This window comes from Marmota flaviventris, chromosome 2 (assembly GCF_047511675.1).
Source record: "Marmota flaviventris isolate mMarFla1 chromosome 2, mMarFla1.hap1, whole genome shotgun sequence".
NCBI lineage: Eukaryota > Metazoa > Chordata > Mammalia > Rodentia > Sciuridae > Marmota > Marmota flaviventris.
In genome coordinates this window covers 8,382,446-8,388,892 of record NC_092499.1, presented here as the reverse complement: position 1 = coordinate 8,388,892, position 6,447 = coordinate 8,382,446, and the positions used below count along the sequence as shown (strand labels likewise).

Genomic DNA, 6,447 nt, shown 5'->3' with positions numbered 1-6,447 from the left:
GCTGGGAAAGGAGAATCGTGCTAAGCACGCAGGGCGCAAGGTGCAGAGTCAGACCCACGGGCATCGGGAAACGCAGGCAGAGCAAGCAGCGATTCCACACTGCAGATCCAAAGGGCTCGTGGTGATGGGATTCTAGAGGACAAGGGACACATGGAGACTTGGAGCAGGAGCCTGTGCTAGAAAGCTCCATCTCCCAAGGGCAGGGACCCTTAGAGCTGGCTGGGAAGGCGAGAGGCATCATCCCGCCCTGTGTAGAGCACTATCTTCAGAAACTGCCCTGGACACCTCAGAGCTATTAGCAGAGGAGATACACTTGGGAAAGGGGATCAGTGGACTTTAGATATCAATGAGGGGGATGCGTGGTTGGGGTTATCTGGAGCTGGAAACCCCAGGTGGCACATTAGGCTTCTGGGTGGAAGAGTTTGCTTTCCCAGAAAGGCAGAGGGGCACCGTTTCAGAGGCAGGCAGGGGATAATTCAGGTAGGGGAACCAATTTCTGAAAATTGCATCAACTCACCCTGGGTCCCTAGGAGCTTATTCCTTCTTTACATCGTACTCTCTTTATTCATTGATCATGCTGAGGGTTGAACAGCATCCTGGTAAAACAGTTGGCTGACCCTTCTACTTCCTGAGCTTTAGCTTGCTGGATGTTATACACCCAAAGGAAGAGTAAACGTCAGTGGAGGGGCAGAGGGGCTTTGTGTCTGCATTTCTATAATGTGGGTGCCTGCTGACATGGACGCCACGTTTCACCTTCTATTCCTCCCTATGTACTGAGTCCTTCATGAGTGACAGATGGCCTGGGACAGCCTCAAGTTTTGAGTGATAATATCCCTAATTTACAAATAAGGAAAATGAGTTCTATCATGTGAAAAGACAGACCTCAATCTTAGTCTCATAGAAGTGGATACTTCTGAGAATTTTTTTTGACACATTTGCTGCCCCCCCACCCCCGCACTCCAAGTGCTGTGAATGATGGGCAGGAAGGTCTCAGATGTCCAAGTCCGAACCCACAGCACTCAGTGGTGTTGACGCAGTGGATCCCATACTCAGACCACACTGCTGAGAGACCACCAGGCTTTGGATGTTTTACTGACCACAGGTTCGAGTAAAGACCATCACGTTTGCATAACCCCACACCTTCCACTTCTGTGTTGTACCCATTTTTCAATTTTAATCCTCTCTTCCTCAGAAGAAGGTGATGATCATCCCAGGGTTTGTAAATGTATAAACTAGGAATCTTGACATTAAATGATCCACCTCAGTTTATAGGAATTGAATCTCAAACTTCTGATCCTTCATCTCGAACAGGGAGCCCATAGATCATGTAGCTGCTAAAATGAAGGGGACCTCTTCTTCCCCGTCAGCATTGTTCCAGTTTCAGGGAGGTGGTCTCAAATTAACCTGGGGGAGGTGCCCTCCCCTGCTCTATGCTCAGGGTGTGCCTGTGGGTCTCTATCCACATGTCTGTGCTGTGGTGGGAAAATGAGTCTACTTGGGAGCTGAAGGACAACAGGTCTGAGAAATGGTCAGACTGTCCTAAGTGCTGACTGCCTCTTTAAGGTCCCTGGTCCCGAGTTGGTCTTCTCTCTTCTTCCCATCACAGTAGTCAAAAAGAGACTTCCAACCCCAGCTGGAGAGCGTCAGGGAGGTCCTCCTACAGTATTCTGTCCTAGCCATGAACCCACTGGGGAGTGGGTAAGAATTGAGTGGTGCACAATTCTGGTATGGATCATTGCCGCAGTGGCCTTCTGGAAAATGACAAATATCTAATTCCCAGTAAAATGCCATTCGAATTTTCCAGGTCCTTTGATGGGGAAAACAAAATGCCCTTCCTAGAAATTTTTCATGCTCTGTGGTTTCCAAGACAGATTCTCAGGACTGCAAGATAAGGTGGTGTCCAATTTAGGGACCTGTGTTAATTTCCCTGCTCTGTCAAATGCATGCCGGACTCTCCTCCTTGAACAGATTACAAACTGCAAAGCCCGAGCTGATATTTTTTTCTGGGGGAAGAAGTGCTGTAGATTCACTTGGCTCCAGTTCCATCCTGCCACTTAATGACTGTGTGTCGTTGGTGCCTTACTGAAGGTCACAGAGCCCCTAGTGTTGTTGTCTTCACAGTGGGGATGAGGCTGGGACCCCCTGGGTTTGTAGGAGCTTTCTCTAAGTCCCTCCAGGGTCTGTGATTAGCTTTGCGCCTGGCACAATACACAAGAGTGGCGATCATGACGTGTTTCCCATTTCTCGTCTTCTTCTGTAAGTGGCCCGGTGTTGCTGAGCTGTGTGCCTGTAACGACCCTTCCTGCCTTCCATGTCCTCACTTCTTTCTGAATTAGCTGAATGGCTCTAGGAGGAGAATGCTCTCTCCGGGTGGCTTTGTGTCTCCTGAAGCCCTACGATGGCCCAGGAGGCGTGCTAGGGAGACGTCTGCGGCCCTGAATTTTGTGGGGAGAGGCTGGCGAGTGGAGCCTCGCTCGAGGTGTCGGAGTGCCCGGCGGAAGGCTCCCCGCCTTTCTTGGGATAATTGAAATCATGTCAATTCATTTCCTTCTTGGCTGGACAGAAACATGTTTTTCAATAGTGAGCAAATCTTGAGGGAATCCATTGACCTGAGCAGTCATAGAATGCGTGAAGTTAATGGACAAAAAATGATATTCATCTTCAGTTTATAATAGCATTTTCCTTGGCAGCACCTAAACATGGGGGTGGCGAGGGCCACTATGGAAGCCACAGCCTCACCACCGGCAGACGCCTGACCTTTGTTGTATCTAACAATTATTGGATCTATGGTGAAATAAAATAAAAACCAACACAAGTTTTGACACTAAGATAATAAATTATAAATTATGGAAGTCTACGCGCCACGGAGGATCTTGTAAACAACAGGCTGGTCTCTTAGCAACAGACCAGGAAGAGTAGGTTGTGGATGGGAAGGGAGCAGACAGGATTGTTTTGCAGCGATTACCAGCGAGGACCAGGAACGACACTGAAGCACCCACCTGGGGCCCCTTCCCTGTCCAGCCCTTCTTCCTCCTGTGGCCAGCTGGGGACCAAAACAACAATAGCAAAAATTTTCCTGGCATTCAAATGCCCCTTTCTCATCCATCAAGGTGATCCGGCTCCAAGAAGAGAAAAAACGAGAAGGATACAAGGAGTCAAGGATGAACCCAGGATGCCCAGAGCACCTGAGGGGCAATTAAACCTGGGCAAAACAGGAAGAATGCACGCTCATTTGACACCAGCTGAAATTATCACTCTAAAGGCGGGGGAGGGGACTCCTTTCTTCCCCGCCCCCACCTCCCTTTGGCTTTTAAAATCTCACTTAGGGTGGTTGTCATGAAGGAATGTAGACAAGACTTTGACAATGTGCCAAAATGGTTTATTTTTAAATGTTCCCGAAAGCACCAGAATATTAAGTTGGAGCAAATGTTGCTTGGAAGAGCGTAGGGGTTGTGGTCACGCAGACAACCAAGGAAGGGCGATGGGCTTGAAGGTTTGTAGACTTTAATTAACAGAGGCAGGCCGCTTGCGGACCAGTCACCTGGAAGCGGTTTGGAAAGTACGTGTGTGAGCGTGCATTGGCGAGAGTGAGCACTTCTCCATGGCAGGGCCTTTTCCAGGTTGGGGTGGGGAGGGAGGTTTTCTTTAATTAATTAGATGTTTACCTCTGGCACCTTCCCTGGGTGGTTTAGACGATCACCTGCCATGTGTTTGGATGAGAGTCCATACAGAATCTTGGAGTGGAATTTTCCTAGAAAAAGCAGAGGATCTTACCAGCAAATCGTCTCTCTCTTTGTGACTGAAGCAGCCAGTTGTGCATTGTCTAAACCATGAGCAAGAGAGCTGCTGTGCCAACTTAGGACAGGAGGAAAGAATCGTACAGGGACTCTTGTGACCTGCACCTCCCTGCACCCTACAGACTTCATGCATTTTATTGTTTCCTAATAAAGGTGACCAGCTATATTATGACTACTCGTGATTTATTTGGCATGTCGTTTCAAACTTTTCACATGTATAAATTTGTCATTTGAAAAGAAAGAGAACATTCTCTGCCATTCCCCAGGGTCTCATTTTTGGGGGCTCTTCTGATATCTGGAACTGAGGCTCTGTGACTTCCGCAGTGATTAGCTCCCATCCAGAGGTTTTAGAATACATTTGTGCTCAGAGCAGTCTACTGGGATGCAATTCTATCTGGGGTAATGGCCTGGTCCCATGGGACCTAGGCTCTGGATTTGTAAGACGCCTGTCAAGGCCCCCTGGGTAGGAGCCCCTCCACAAACACATGCAGAGTGCGCCCAGCTGCACTGCAGTGACAGCATCATCACCCCATTTCACAGACGGGGCCACGTAGGCCCAGCTATGGCAGCTGCTTTCCCTAAGTCTAATGCCAGAGCCAAATCCCATCCTGGGAGGGAAGTATTTCAAAATTCATGCTTTCTCCACACTCTTGCCCTGCCCTGCAGAAGGTCATAGTTAGATCTTTCCCTCTAACAATCATTACAGTTCTAATAATAATCATAATCCCTTCCCCCACTTTCTCTTCCCCCTTCTCCTCCTCCTCTTCCTCTTCCTCTTCCTCCTTCCTCCTCTTCTTCCTCTACTTTCTTTTCTCCTTCTTCTTCTGAAATAAATGCATCCCAAGTATTATGGAAAATCAGTAACACCCAGGGTTTGAGGTTGAAGGCAATGTTGTCTTCCTAAGAGTCTTAGAAGATCATCTGAGAGCTGAATTTTCACTTGGCAAAAGAGCCTTTTTGCATGGAAAGAATGCAATCCTTTTTCCCTGTTTAATTTTTTTTTATTGTTGTTGTTTTTGTTGGCACATGTTGAGGAAATAAAAGTAACCCTGCCTTAGATCTGTTTCAGTTTCACTTCTCTTGTCCACCCATCACGGAGAGTGCCCAGCTCTGAATTGCCCCGCTTTCTCTCTCCTTGCAAACCACCGAGGTGTCCTTTTCCAGAGCCCCATGTCCCTGACTCAGGCTGGAATCTGGAGTTCTAACTTGGTTGTAAGCAATTCTAGTAAGTTCTGAGCTCAGCAAAATGAATTCTTTCTTTTTCTGTTGGATCAGAATCCCTCATTTCCTCAGGATCCCCAGTGACATGTGTGCACAGTAAGGTTGCTAGATCCGGCACAACGGACGAGCCATGAAGGGAGGTTCAGACTTAACAGCGGAGACGCCTAGAGCTGAGCAGAAACTCACCCAGAGACGGCTGATGTGAAGTGGAGAAGTTTCTCCTCTGAAGAGGCCTCATGTTAACTGCAAGCCAGCAAACACCCTGGGGACAGTTTCCTCCTAGTACCTGGAGGGCCGTCACCCACCAGGCCACTGGCCTCACCACCTGCACTTGGAAAGCAGTGGGGAGGGGCAGCAGAGGGGGAGCCGGAGCTGCTGCGGCTCAGGTTTCCTCTGGGTGGCAGGACCTGGGCCTCACCCCATGCAGGCGCCTCTCCACCAGCACCTCCAAGCTCTGCTCCTCGCCCCACAATGCACTGCGCCCTGGCAGCCGTTCAGCAGAAGACTAAACAGTTGGCCCCATTTCAACACGGCTGCCAAGATTTGGCAACCAGAGAGTTGCAGGGAGGCAGCAGGCTGCTAAACCCTTTCACATTTTTAATTAGATCCACACACCCATGTCTTTGAGCTATCATAAATATACAGATGACATAGAGAGTATTATTCAGGGTTAATAAAAAAAAAAAAAGGAAGCAAACTCTACCAGGGTGTATCTTATCTTAGGAAAATAATTTACCTAGCACTCGTTTGGGAACTGAGGAGGGAAAAGAGAGAGCAGAGATGCTCGCACAGGTAGACTCAGGTCTGCAGGAGCAGCTTCCCAGAATCTGAAGCCACCGCCTCTGGTGTGGCTATGGCCTGGCCTTTGAGAATGTCACCAGGAGGGGGCATTCTTGGAAGGGCTGAGCTACACAGCAGCCCTGAATGCTGGGCATTGAGGAGTTGTCCTGGAAGCCACTCTGCCCCCTTTGCTTGGTGACAGCCTTCAGGTCACGGCAGAGCTATGGAGTTTGTACCTCTGCCCAAGAAAAGCAGCAACTTCCACATTCAGGGCTGCTTTCCTGCTGTTCTCTCTGTATCTCCTTTTCAGCTTTGTCTTGACAGCCTTCAGTGTAAAACAGTTTCCACTGCTTCTTAGTTTTCTGAATCTTGGGCTGCACCGTGCTCTGCTGACCCTGCTGAGAGCCAGCCTCCCCCCCACCCCTCGACTCCAGGTGATTCTGCGGGAGATGGGAGAGAATTCCAAGCCAAGGACCAGAGTTGCAGGCTGCAATGGCATTTTGCTATGTGGCTTTCTTTGGAAGTCTGATTTCAAAGCCTTTCACTTTGGTTCCTTGTCCTGAAAGATCCCATAGAGTTCTGACCTCAGAGATTGGCTCTGGGGTTCAAATTAGGGCATGTGTGCAAGACCCACAGTGCAGTGAGTGCC

General features: G+C 49.0%; 1 long non-coding RNA gene across 1 annotated transcript; it reads right to left on the bottom strand.

Moving 5' to 3' along the window:
- Nucleotides 1-3,357: 3,357 nt before the first annotated feature.
- Nucleotides 3,358-5,475, bottom strand: LOC114080938 (uncharacterized). Its single transcript, XR_003580679.2, has 3 exons — nt 5,205-5,475; nt 3,666-3,751; nt 3,358-3,541 (listed from the first exon to the last, which is right to left on the bottom strand). It is a non-coding gene; the product is annotated as an uncharacterized lncRNA (long non-coding RNA).
- Between the last annotated feature and the right edge of the window lie 972 nt (nt 5,476-6,447).